General features: G+C 42.2%; 1 protein-coding gene and 1 long non-coding RNA gene across 2 annotated transcripts in view; one reads left to right on the forward strand and one right to left on the reverse strand.

Annotated features, from left to right (window-relative positions):
- LOC133380023 (heparan sulfate glucosamine 3-O-sulfotransferase 3A1-like) overlaps nucleotides 1–13,560 on the reverse strand; it is a 120,132-nt gene that overhangs the window by 11,364 nt on the left and 95,208 nt on the right. The gene's annotated exons all lie outside the window — the stretch shown is intronic.
- LOC133380024 (uncharacterized) overlaps nucleotides 11,601–13,560 on the forward strand; it is a 44,306-nt gene continuing 42,346 nt past the window's right edge. The window contains exon 1 of the long non-coding RNA XR_009761335.1: nucleotides 11,601–11,777. This is a non-coding gene — a long non-coding RNA (uncharacterized LOC133380024). The remainder of the gene's footprint in view (nucleotides 11,778–13,560) is intronic.

The following is a 13,560-nucleotide window of genomic DNA, read 5'->3' on the forward strand; positions in this document are numbered from 1 at the left end:
AATGAGATGCCTGCCACATGCTTCCCTTTATTTCCCAGGTCCAGCAAGAGTTGATATCTGCAGACTGCTCTCTGCTGCTACTGTTCAGTGACAATATGCATGCCTATTCCTCAGTCCCCACCTCTTTGAGAGTGAAGGGAGTTTCCGCCCAGTAGAGCAGAGCTGCTAAGCCAGCTTCCCAGCAGGTGGAGTGCAGTTGCTTACAAGAAGGGAAAGGAGGAGGGACAAAGCAGTTGGTGCAGCACAAATGCAGCAGCAGGAGCACCGGATTGGCTCTACCAGTGTTTTTGTATTGCATTGAGTATGGATGGCATCCACCTGAGAATTCTCAAAGAAGTCAAATATGAGATAGCTGTTCATCTAACAAAAATACGTAACTTGTCCCTCAGAGCCACCACTGTACCTGAGGACTGAAAAGTGGCCAATGTAACACCAATCTTTAAGAAGGGATCCAGGGGGATCCCAGACAGTTAGCTTAACATCTGTTCCAGGAAAACTGGTCGAAAGTATTGTTAAAGATAAAATAACTAGCATATAAAAGAGCGAGCCTTGCTGAAGCAGAACCATTATGACTTCTGCAAGGGTGAGTCCTATCTCACTAATCTATTAGAGTTCTTTGAGAGTGTCAACAAACATATGGATAGAGGTTATCTGGTTGACATAGTGTACTTGACCTTTCAAAAAGCGTTTGACAAGGTACCTCACCAAAGACTCCTGAGTAAGCTTGGCATTCGTGGGATAAGAGGAGAGCTCCTCTTGTGGTTCAGGGATTGGTTAAGTAGCAGGAAGTAGGAATAAATGGACAGTTCTCCTAGTGAGGGCTACAGAAAGTGGAGTCCCCCAGGATTGGTATTGGGACCCGTGCTTTTTTACTTGTGTGTAAATGAGCTAGAGCTAGGGGTGAGCAGCAAGGTGACCAAGTTTGCTGATGATACTAAATTCTTTAGGGTTGTTAAAACAAAAAAGGGATTCCGAAGAGCTCCAAAAGGAGTTCTTCAAACTGAGTGAATGGGTAGCAAAATGGCAGATGCAATTCAATGTAAACAAGTGTAAAGTTATGCATATTGGAGCAAAAAATCTTAATTTCCCATATAGCTGATGGGGTCTGAACTGGCAGTGACTGAACAGGAATGAGAGCTTGGGGTCACAGTGGATAGCTCAATGAAGATGCCAACCCAGTGTGCTATAGCTGTGAAAAAGACAAATTCCATGCTAGGGATCATTAGGAAAAGTATTGAAAATAGAACTGCCAATATCACAATGCAGTTATATACGTCTATGGTGTAGTCACATTTGGAATATTGTGTACAATTCTGGTTGTCTCACTTCAAGAAGGATATTGTAGAGCTGGAAAAGCTTCAGAAAAGGGCAACCAAAACGATCAAGGAGATGTAACGACTCCCCTATAGGAAAGGTTGCAGCATTTGTGGCTTTTTAGTTTAGAGAAAAGGAAGTAAGAGGTGACATGATAGAAGTGTATAAAATTATGCATGACATGAATGAATGAATGAATGAATGAATGAATGAATGAATCTTTATTTTTACCCTGCCCTTTTCCCAAAACTGGAACTCAGGGCGGCTTACAAATAAAAACTACACATAGGTAAAAAAAACATACAAAAATATACAATTAAAATAGAATTAAACTATTTGCGACATTAAAACCATGAAACATACACTTAAGATACTAAGACAATTTAAAACATTAAGAATAGGACCATAGAACAATACAACAGACCTTATGAGGCCCTATCTTAAACATCTTCTAATCCAAAAGCCTGTCGGAATAAAAAAAGTCTTTGCCTCCGACGGAAGGATAGCAAGGAAGGGGCCATTCGTGCTTCCCTAGGAAGAGAGTTCCAGAACCTGGGGACAGCCACCGAGAAGGCTCTATCTCGCGTCCCCACCAATCATGCTTGCAAAGGTGTTGGGACAGAGAGAAGGGCCTCTCCTGAGGATCTCAACGCCCGGGCAGGCTCATATGGGGAGATACGGTCTGACAAATAGTCTGGACCTGGGCCATATAGGGCTTTAAAGGTCAAAACCAGCACTATGAATTGTGACCGGAAACAAACTGGCAGCCAGTGGAGCTGTCGTAACAAGGGGGTTCTATGGTCCCTGTAACCAGCTCCAGTTAGCACTCTGCTGCAGCTTTTTGTACCAGTTTAAGTTTCTGAACAGTCTTCAAAGGCAGCCCCACGTAGAGTGCGTTACAGTAATCTAAACGGGATGTAACTAAGGCATGCATCACTGTAGTCAAATCAGGCATCTCCAGGAACGGGCGCAGCTGGCGCACAGTCTTAGCTGGGCAAAAGCACTCCTGGCCACTGCAGAGACCTGGGCCTCCAAGTTCAAAGCTGAGTCCAGGAGCACACCCAAACTGCAAACCTATGTCTTCAGGAGGAGTGTAACCCCATCCAGCACAGGCTGAATCCCTATGACATGGAGAAAGTGGATAAAGAGATCTTTTCTCCCTCTCTCATTACACTAGAACTTGTGGATATCCAATGAAACTGAATGTCAGAAGATTCAGGACAGATAAAAGTACTTCTTCACACAGCTCATAGTTAAGCTATGGAACTCGCCCCCAGGATAGCAGGGATGGCCACCAACTTGGATGGATTTAAAAGAGGATTGTAAAAATTCATAGAGGAAAAGGCTATCAGTGGTTACTACCCATGATGACTATGTTCTGCCTCCATAGTGGAGGCAGTGTGCTTCCAAATACCAATTGCTGGAAACTGCAGGATGGTAGAGTGCTCTTGCATTCAGGTCCTGCTTGCAGATTTCCCATGGGCAACTGGTTGGCCACTGTGAGACCAGGATGCTGGAGTAGATAGGCCATTGGACTGATCCAGTAGGCTCTTCTTGTGTTCTTAGGACTTCACCACCACCTTGCCCCTTTCAGTAACCCATCGTCCAGGAAGTTAGCATGGGGCCCCATTCTACCCAGGAAGCCATTTCTGGGAGGGACAGTTCTCCCCCACAGCTAGCATTGTCCTGTAAATCTCAGAGGTTCTTTACCCACCACAGACATTCCTGGCTATGTCCACTCCTTCCCTTCTTGCTCAAGCAGTTTTGGCACCCAGCATGTCCATATATGTCCCTTTACTAATAGAGTGATAAACAGGAATTTAGCCCAGATGACTGTTGCTCAGATTATCTTTCTTCTGGGATGGGATGGGGCATAAGAATGGCCATTGTACACACTGTGCTGTGCACAATGCAATGGTTTCCCTTACCTAACCTCCTTCATCTCCCTCCAGCTTTGCAATGGTTGATGGCAATTACTGAATGGGCAATTGTGTCTTGAATTATATAGGCTTGGGATGCCAAGTGAGGAAGAAAAGAGCAGCAGCAGGCAAGCTTGTAAGTAGCACAGATACGGTTTCCATGCAGATGACCTTGGGTGTAATGAACAAAGAGTGGCATATTACGGAATGCAGGGCCTTGTGGCAGAGCCATCTCTGAGTGCACTCACACACTGACACAACCATTTATCCTTATCTTTGGCTTTTTTACCATTGACCTGGCCATGGCCCATGAAGGATACATTAAATATCTGCCAGAGAAACAGTGCAAAAGGAACAGAAGCCACAGCACCAGAAAAAAAATTATTATCTGTACAAAGGCAAGCCTGGTACAAGGCCCAGCCCCAGTGTGACTTATTTGCACATTTCCCCTTATGAGCTTCCAGGTCCCAGAGGCTGTGAAAAGTCTAATCGCAGAAGCAAAACATGGTCCGCAGGCAAGATGTAGTGTGCATTCAGACAAACATTTCTATTGTCCTGTCAAGCTGAAGGAGGTGATGTTTATGGATTTGTACAGACGGGCTTTGGCCAACACCAGTTGGAATGCTCCACCTGCACTGTTGCCAGCACCGGGCAGAAGACTCCACTCCAGAAGCAGCTTCACGATGAAAGGAACAGACACCTAGGGCAATTCCAGACAACCTGTTTTTTGAGCGTTCATCCTGCTTTGTTTCCAGGGAGATTGTTGTTGTTATGTGCCTCCAAGTCGACTACGACTTATGGCGACCCTATGAATCAGCGACCTCCAAGAGCATCTGTCATGGACCATCCTGTTCAGATCTTGTAAGTTCAGGTCTGTGGCTTCCTTGATGGAATCAATCCATCTCTTGTTTGGCCTTCTTTTTTTCTACTCCCTTCTGTTTTTCCCAGCATTATTATCTTTTCTAATGAATCATATCTTCTCATGATGTGTCCAAAGTATGATAACCTCAGTTTCATCATTTTAGCTTGTAGTGACAGTTCTGGTTTAATGCTTTTTAAAAATTCATATATTAGGGGAAAATTTTGCATAAAAATGAATATATTAGTGAAAATAACATACAAAATGCATAGTATTCGTTATAATGTTGCTTGCAAAAATTTGTTTATTTGAAGAAATTTGCACGAAAATGATGAAGAATTTTCACGGGGATTTGTTTAAAAAAAACAAACACAAATTGCTGCAGAAATGTGGAGAACAGAATTTAAGAACAATATCTGTAAGATAACCTAGTAACAATATTGGGGGATTATTTGGAATAGAATAGCCAAGCATATCTCGTATTGTTTCACAGATATGATTCCAGTACCCCTGAATCTTCGGACAATGCCAAAATATATGCAAAAGATCAGCATTAGACCAATTACATCTCCAGCATGTATCCTGAACATCTCTGTAAATCTTACTAAGTCAATAGGGGGTAACATACCATTCGTACATAACTTTTTTTTCTTTTTAAGTCGACTGATGTTGGTCTAGTTGCAACCTTACCCCATATCCACTTCTATTCTTCCAAAGAAATATCTTGTTGAAGATCTCTACTCCATTTTCTCATATGATGTTTCCTCTACATTTAATATTATCAGATAGAGTTTAGTGATTAAACGTTATCATTTTCTAACTTTTCTGTTTTAGATTCTGATCTTATTTCTCCAAATTTTCTAATTAAGCATGTTATAGCTTCTCTAATCTGAAAATATTGAAAAAGCCATGTGTGATGTTCCTGTATTAATGTAAATATGGTAAGTGCTGTTTGTATAGAAGATATGTGGTAAGTGGAATGAAAGAGGAGGGGGGAATAAATGAGCAGTAGAATGCTGGATGATTGGCTGAGTGTTTGGATGGCTGAGAGTATAAATGGAAGGATGACAGTTGAATCTGGGTGGACGTTGGTGGGTTGTTTGAGAGGTGTTTGGTGGACGTTAGTGGGTTGTTTTGGTGGAGTTTGGAGGTGGGTGTGAGTTGGTGTATGTCAGGAGAGTGTGGAGAAAGAGGGAGGTGGAGTTCGGATTAGTAGTAAGTCAAATATCACAGTAATAGATGAAACCATAAGCTTGTAGATCATTATCAAAGTTATCTTGTTATTAATGTTATTTAATAAATACTATTTTGGTTTACCGAAGGCCTGATCCTTGGCTGGGGTTTCACAGACCAGAAGGGAGGGTAAGGTAATAACCAAGGCTGAAGGGAAACAGTAACAAATGGTGGCAGCGGTGAAGAGGAGAAGATAACATTATAAGTATCCAGAGCAACCCCGAGTTATGAGTTATCTGCATTGATACAAGGGGGTTGGGAACAGCATAGGCACGCAGTCACGAATGTAACCGGATAGAGACACTCAGGCAAGGTCTCTGGGAACATTGGTTGTAGAACGTGACTGGTGGTGCTGCCTAGCAGGGGGATCTATTGAGATCTGTGCTAGAGCGGAGAGAGAAACCATAAAAAAAGGACAGTCCAGGGGACTTCCGGGAAGGGTGACTTCGCTTGTGCCTGCTTTTGAGACAGGCTCCCACCTCAGAAGAAGCTTATTCAGATATAAATCAGTCAGAACATTTTTTTTTTTGACTGATGAAATTTCTCCCGGGCAGGGAGAAACGTAGAGATCAACCTCAAAAGCCTGTTTTTGTTGGGAGGACTGGATTTCATTAATTTATGAGAAAAGGTCCAGCCAGCAATGCCGGACGGACTTCCGAACAAGCTCTATCTGATTAATGCGACACGTTTATCTTTTCTTCAAAGAGAAAACGGACTAACAGGCAAGCACCCTTCTTTCTATTCTTTTTTTTACTTGGTTTAAATTGTTGCAGCAAAAAGAGATTTGTCAAATGAATCAGCTTTAAAGAACTTCTGGGTGAGCTATAACTCTTCTCTGTTATTCACGAAATTAACAGCTTATCTCTGTTTCTATTGCAAAAAGCTGTCCTGGAAGTGCATTCTAAAGATATAAACAGAAGAGGGATTTCTATTCCGAGGAGAAAAAAATAAAAAATATGAACTTTGGAACATTATATTGTCTGGGACTATTCTCTTTTTGGTCTATTTTATTTTGACAAATCTGCTTCTTCACGACGCCACTAACTGTTTTGATGCTGGGAACTAAATTTGTTTTGTATTCTTGAACATAGAGAGATAAGGCAGGCTGCTCTGTTTATACTGTGATGTCATCAAGCCTGGAATATTAACCCAATTGTTGCTGAAATAAGAAGTGGTTCTTCTTTATTTTTGTTTTGTTTTCGTGGTTTTAAAAATGGCAATCAAGAAAGTGGCTGAGAATCTGGAAGTAATTATGTTTCAGAAAATAATGGATGAGATTGAGATAACGAAACAAACCCTGCGACAGGGCAGTAAGGAGCTGAAAATTGAACTGAGCAAAATGACGCAGGAGCTTAAAGAAATAGGGGATCCTGTGAGAGAGGAGAATGAGATCAGAGATGAGAAAAGAAAAAATAAAGGGAAGATACAAGCCCTGCAGATTGGAACAAATGTGGAATTGGAAAAAGATCTGGAGTTTATGGATATTAGAAATAAAATCTACTGTTTGGAATTTAACGTTATCTCTGAAGAAATTAATGAAGATATTAGAGATAAAGTTATCAATGGCTTGGATAATCTTCTGGACTGGAATGATGTGATGGAGCTTGATATAGAGAAAATCTATGGAATTAACTGCAGCCATGTGACAATGGAAAAACTCTCAAGAGATGAGCCAGTGCATTTTGTAAAAAAGAAGAACAGAGATATGACTTTACAACAATATTTCAGCAACTTATTCAGAATCGATGGCAAGAAAATATTTGGGATAGAGGAAATTCCCATCAGACTCTTATTATATGACTATGGCTATGACAGAAAGATTATATAATTATGGAATACTGATAATGGAAGATTGGACACTGAAATTACTGGACTTAACAGGACTATTGAAGATGGAAGATGGAATTAATATGGATAATGGAATAATGGCTATTGAAATTATTGGACCTAACAGATTTTGATGAGATGGATTAATCGATATGTTTATTTGGACTATGGTTATGACAATAAGATTATTATTATTATTAACGAGATGGATTAATCGACATGTTTATTTGGAGAAAAATTGATAGATATATTTCTTAAAGAATTGAAACCTCTCTGACTTTTTGTGGAAAGAATAAAGTAATGTTTATGAGATTTGATGATTAATTAAGATAACTACTGGAGGAAAGTGATTTTATAATATAATTTAAGAGACAGGATTGTTATATATTGTAGACCTATAACTGATTTGATCTGCGACAAATGGGAAGTCAACATTTTATTTTTTTTGTTTAATCATTTTTGTTTTGTTTTGTTTTTTGTCTTTGAATGTTTTATGATTTTGTTTTGTTTTATGAAAATTTGAATAAAAATTATTGTAAAAAAAAAAAAAAGGACGGTCCAGACTGGTGGAGTCCCTGGCGGTGCCTAGTGAAAGGCAGTAGCCACGAGCAGGTAGGAACCTGACAGGGAGAGCCAGGGAAGGGCGTCACACCATGGTCTATTTTTGTCCATTAAATTAGAGATTACAACATTACCATTCATTACTTTTCTTAGTTCATCCAACTCCCATCAATACAATAATGTTAGGCCCCCTAACATCACTTGTGTATACATCAGACATTCATTATAAAAGGGATGTGTATGAGGTGATAGCTCTGGGGAAGTTTTCATCTTAGCTTATACCAAATATATAGGCCAGTATTTAAGGACGGTATCTGTTCTGTTACTTCTTCCCAGGTGCTTTCTGATGTTGGAATTCCATGTCTGACATCAGAGAGGGAGCTCTGATATATCCTATGGAACTCCCAGGGGCTACAGGATCACAGCCTAAGGAAAGGGATTCCTCCCAATTGTGATACGGCCTCTTCACAGGATACTGGGGCTGCTGTGGCTCTCATCATCTTAATGCAAGCCTTCTTGTGTAAACTGATGTGGCTTTTGTAGTCTTCCCAGCCATTCCTTGGGGAAAAGGTCCTGCTAGGAATATCATCACTGAATGAGGTTCATGATTCTGTGGCTCACGGTAGGGTCTTCTTGGCAGTGGCATCCCAGCTTTGGAACATCCTCCTCTCAGGGGTTTAGCTGGTGCTAATATTATCCTTGAACATCTTCCTCCAGGCGTTGGAGTGATGAAATCTTTTAACCAAAATACAGGCTGATTTTTTTTATCATGAAAGTTTTAAGAGGAAATTGTATATTTTATTTTTTATATTTTGGCTTATGTATTTTAAATGTTGGCACTTGCCCCGAGATCTTTTGATGAAAAGTAAGGTATAAATGGTATCACAAATAAAGCTCACTGGCCAAAGAACAATGTTATCTTGCTGTGTCTATTCAGTTTCAGAATGTATATAACCCCTTCGGATTAACTACAAAGTCTTGAACTACAAATCAGCTTGAAGCTGATTTGAGAGAACTTTTCCAAAGCCCTAGCATGACTCAACCCCAGTGCTTCTACATGAGTAGAAACTCTGTAAATAGTCCTGATGGCCACACAAGATGTAACCACATACGCATTTTGCTGTGGCATCCTAGTGCAGCTGCATGACACTATCGTGTCTAAAATAGTGCCACCCTAAAGAAACTACTCTAGAGAAGCCTTTATGCAAAGCATGTTCCCATCTTGGGAACATTTTGGAAGCAATGCTGCTGTAAGACCCAGTGAGCTTGTGGCCCAGTATTAACATATTTTGAACATAATTTGCAAACTCCACTCACATTTGCCACCTTGTCTTCTATGTTTTGGTAAAAGGAAGCTCTGAACAGCTCTTGCAAATGTATACACCAAAGCCCAGAAGCCCCATCTTCCAGAAGATGAAAACTGCAGGGTAAATGCATGCACGGGTGTCTGTGTGCTTAGCCCTTTCCCTATATTCTGCTTCCCCACTGCATTTCCCCCTTCTCCACCACCTTTTCTACAATGTTTTTCTAGCTCACCCTTGGAGCCCTTTTGGGTGGGAAACAGGTTGGGTGAGAGTTGAAATAGGGAAACAATGAATAGGAAAAAGGCTACCTGGCACACCAGGGTTTGAATCCCCACACAGCCATGAAGCTCACTGGGTGACCTTGGGTCAGTCATTGCCTCTCAGCCTCAGAGGAAGGCAATGGTAAACCACCTCTGAATACCGCTCACCATGAAAACCCTATTCATAGGGTCACCATAAGTCGGAATCGACTTGAAGGCAGTCTATTTCCTTTTTTTCCTCCTCTAGCCATTTATTTGCCCCGAAGAGCACTCTCCTCACATTGCTTCTCCTTAGGAGGCCACTGGAGTTTGGACACATATTTGCATGCAACATACAGCTGCTGTGCTACTGGGAGCCACAATGTGGTTTAGCCTAGTGTTAAGTCTGAACTGGGTTGGTGGTTCATTTTCTCCCAATTAACCATAAACAATAAGCCAAGAACAAACCCGGATTACACCTTGTAGTTTATTTGGAGAGACACAAACCATGAGCCCAAATTTGGATGTAATGGTATATCAAATCATGGCTTAGTTCCTGGTATTGCAGCAGAGCAAAAGCAGGGGAGGAGTAAAGCAGCCATAATTTTCCTCCTGTGCACCCACACACATACTTGTTCAAGTCAAGTCATTGTTTGGCTTAGCATCACATGCAAACAAGGCCACACACACACACACACACACACACACACACAGAGAGGCCTCCTGCCACTATGTAATAATGGTATGGTCGAAAAGCCACCTGGAATACATAAAAAGCTATGCATAGGCCCCTATATTATTTTACTATTGTGGAGTTCCAGGGATCACTTTCTGATTGTACACGAAGGATTTATGTGGTGGTGACAACTAGCCTGGGACTACCTCCATCATGGCCACCTTCATATTGTTTTCTGGCTGTGACACCCTGAGATCTCAGTTTGAGTATGCTGGTCTGTTTGGTGCAGTGCATGGATGGACAGCCCTCCACTTGAAAATGATGACAAAACGACAACATAATTGTAGCATAGGTGTCAGCAGTGGCAGAGTGGGGCTTTGTTGCATGCCTGGATGGACAGAAGAAGGCAGTTCTGTGGGCATGGCTAGTCGTAGAGTCAGGCTGCACTGCTCTACATGTGATATTAGTCACATCACTCCACCCATAAGTGTGGGACCCAACCTCGATCAGGATTCTAGTGGCTGTGTGTGTGTGTGTGTGTGTGTGTGTAGAGCTGTTTAACTCTTTGCCCCCATACTAGAGGCACAATCCATATACGTGGCCCCGCACTTGCCACCCTGGGCTCCTGCTGGGAGGAAGGGCGGGCTATAAATAAAATAATAAAATAAAATAAATAAATATGCAGTGCTAAAAAAAGTTCCCATTCATTCCAGTTGGACTATTTTAGGCAATGCAAATTGCAGGAATGGGGTGTGAGCCAGAGATGGGCCTGCTGGGGTGGGGGAGGAGGACTGAAGCCCCCCTTACTCCATATAGTAGGATCCTTTTCCACACTGGACCCCCACACTGTTTGTCAAAAAGATCCTGCACTTATGGACAATGCTATGTGAATACTGGCCATGTAGTCTGGCCCCCTGTGTCAAGACCTGCTGGATCCAATGCTATTGCCCCATGTGGTAAATCACTAAATTGCAGGTACTCAGTGAAGTACTTTCAGGCTCTGATGATTCCCCCCCCCCAAGTCTGGAAGGAGTATCAAAAGGGTCTTTCTTCCAGTTGAGCCTTTGCCTGATCAACAAGCTCCTCCTGGACTCTGTTGTGCTCCTGCATCTTTTGGTTATTCCTTGGTCCTGACTTCTGACTTGCACCTCAACTCTACCTCCTGGCTTGTCCTTCAGTCATGAGTTGTGCTTTGGTCCAGACTACTGACTGATCCCAGGACTCCTGGCTCACTCCCGACTGCTGCCGACATCCCAGCCCTGACAGTGACAAGCGAGTGGCACTATCTCCTTATTGTAGTTGCGACTTGTGGCATGTTTGTTGTTACGCTGGCCATCACTGGACTAGAGCCTCATTTACCTCCCCCTTCCTCCAGCTCAACTCTCTCCCTAATAGTTGCAGGGAAGCGCGCAACATAAATCCCACCTATCAAAGGGTTCATCTCTGGAAAGTGACACGGGCCATCCAACATGATTTACTTGGGTGCTCTTTCTCAGGAGATGCTTTGCTGCTCAGCTGACTGGGTGGTTAAAAATGAAAGCTGCTTGTTAATGCAGAGTTATCAGGCTTTTGCATATGTGGGCAGGAAGAGATAAAACAAAACACCCTCCCTTGCTGGAACTGTGAGTCAACAACATGCATTACTTTGAAAGGAGGAAAGAAAAAGAAAGGGAGAGCAGAAAAAGGAAATTCTGATAAAAGCATCAGTCCACCATGGGACACTCTTTGCTGTAACTTCACAGCGTTTGCTGCCTCCGGTATTTGTTCACTTGGTGTTTTCTCTACATTTCAAGTAACATGCAGAAGTGCCAAGATGATTTGCTCTTCTTGGAGGTATGACTCAAGGTATGTGTGTGTGGGGGTGTTGAAGCTTTTCCACTGTTCAACAGACAGATCACTGCCCATGACAATATCCAAAGTCTGGGTACATGTGTGCAAGCTGATTATTAGGATTTTTTTTTAGTGCAATTCTATCCGTTTTACGTGTCCTGTTGATATGATGACACTTTAGCCTCCTTGTGTTAGCACAACACAGCAAATCACTGCATTGCGCTCACACATCTTACTGGAAACTGCACTGTCAGCCCAGCTTGGATGGGTCAGAACCACAATACACAGAAAATGAATGTTAAATAAAAACCTACCAGCCAAGATTCAGTTGCAGGAAATACTTCCCCATCAATATAAGCTGGTGGAAAGGATCATGATTAGTCTGGCAGCCAATCATGGTTCTATAAAAAGTACATACAAAGCTGCAGAAGGAAAGCACAGCACACACTATATATAGCTCAGTAGTAGAGCACATGGCTCATAAGTATAAGGTTCCAGACGTAGTATAACTGGTTAAAGCAGGAATGGGGAACCTGTGATCCTCCATATGTTGCTGGACTACAGCTCCAGTCATCCCTGACCATTGGCCATGTTGGCTACGGCTGATGGGAGCTGGACTGCAATAACACAAGTTCTCCATCCCTGAATTAGAGTCAGATTAGATTGCAAAAGGGAAGATGGACCAATAGTGTGACTCAGTAGAAAGCTTTTGCAACCAAAAGGCCCTTTAGTTTACTGACTCAGCATAAGGCAGTTTCTTATAGCCACTATGTCGTATGACAACAGCACTGAGAGGAAAGTGCAGTGACATATGGGGGTTATTCAGAGCCTAGAAAAATAAGCTAATATTCTCTATTTGGAGGGTATGATTTGGTTTCCAGCATAAGCTTGAATCTGATCCACCTCCCCACTCAAACAAACAAACTACGGGCAGAAAAAATTGTTTTGGCTTCATAAGGCTCGGGATTAATCTGAAGGGATGTGAAAATCCTCTTCTGTAGAATAAGTTATGCACCCTTTTCACCTTCAGTATTTAATTACATAGTGGCTTACTGTTTGAAAACTCCCTATGGACAGTGGGCTATGCATAGCAGGCATCGCTGCAGTTTGTAGAAGAAATAACATTTGACAGAACAGTTTCTGGCTAGCCCAGGGAAAATGGGGCATTTGCTATGCCTCTGAAAGCCCGTTGCGGGGAATCACAAGTGGGGAGAGTGCTGTTGCACTCAGGCCCTACTTGTGGGCTTTCCATAGGCATCTAGTTGGCCACTGTGAGAAAACAGAATGCTGAACTATATGGGCCTTTGGCCTTACCCAGCAGGGCTATTCTTATGTTCTTATGCTATGACAAATCCCAAAATGCACAGTATATGTCTGACTTGACAAACAGGTGAGAAAGCCATAAGCACCTAAACCAGAACATCTGCCCCATTTAGAAGGTTTCTTGATACTGATATGTTCTTGCTTTGAAGTCCCACTAAAACCAGTCTGGTATCCTAACAGAACTGACCAAAAGCATGCTCAAGGGAGGTCCGACTGGAATGAATAGGAGCTGCAGAACAATCAGTGGGAGCATGCACATGAAAACATCCCAGTGGGTTGCATCCTGTCTGTAAGCCAATAGTGCATGAAGCAGCACTCAGTCCTAATACATAAGCATTACAATTCATACAGGTGCCCACCCTGCAGGTAGACGGGTAAATCTAGACAAAGGTTTGAGATCATAAGCATGAATGTACAGGAATAAACCCCATGGAATTCAAAAAGCATGCAAATGATCAAAACTGCCCTCCCTTTC

The sequence above is a fragment of the Rhineura floridana genome, chromosome 3 (assembly GCF_030035675.1).
Source record: "Rhineura floridana isolate rRhiFlo1 chromosome 3, rRhiFlo1.hap2, whole genome shotgun sequence".
In the NCBI taxonomy this organism is placed as follows: Eukaryota; Metazoa; Chordata; class Lepidosauria; order Squamata; family Rhineuridae; genus Rhineura; species Rhineura floridana.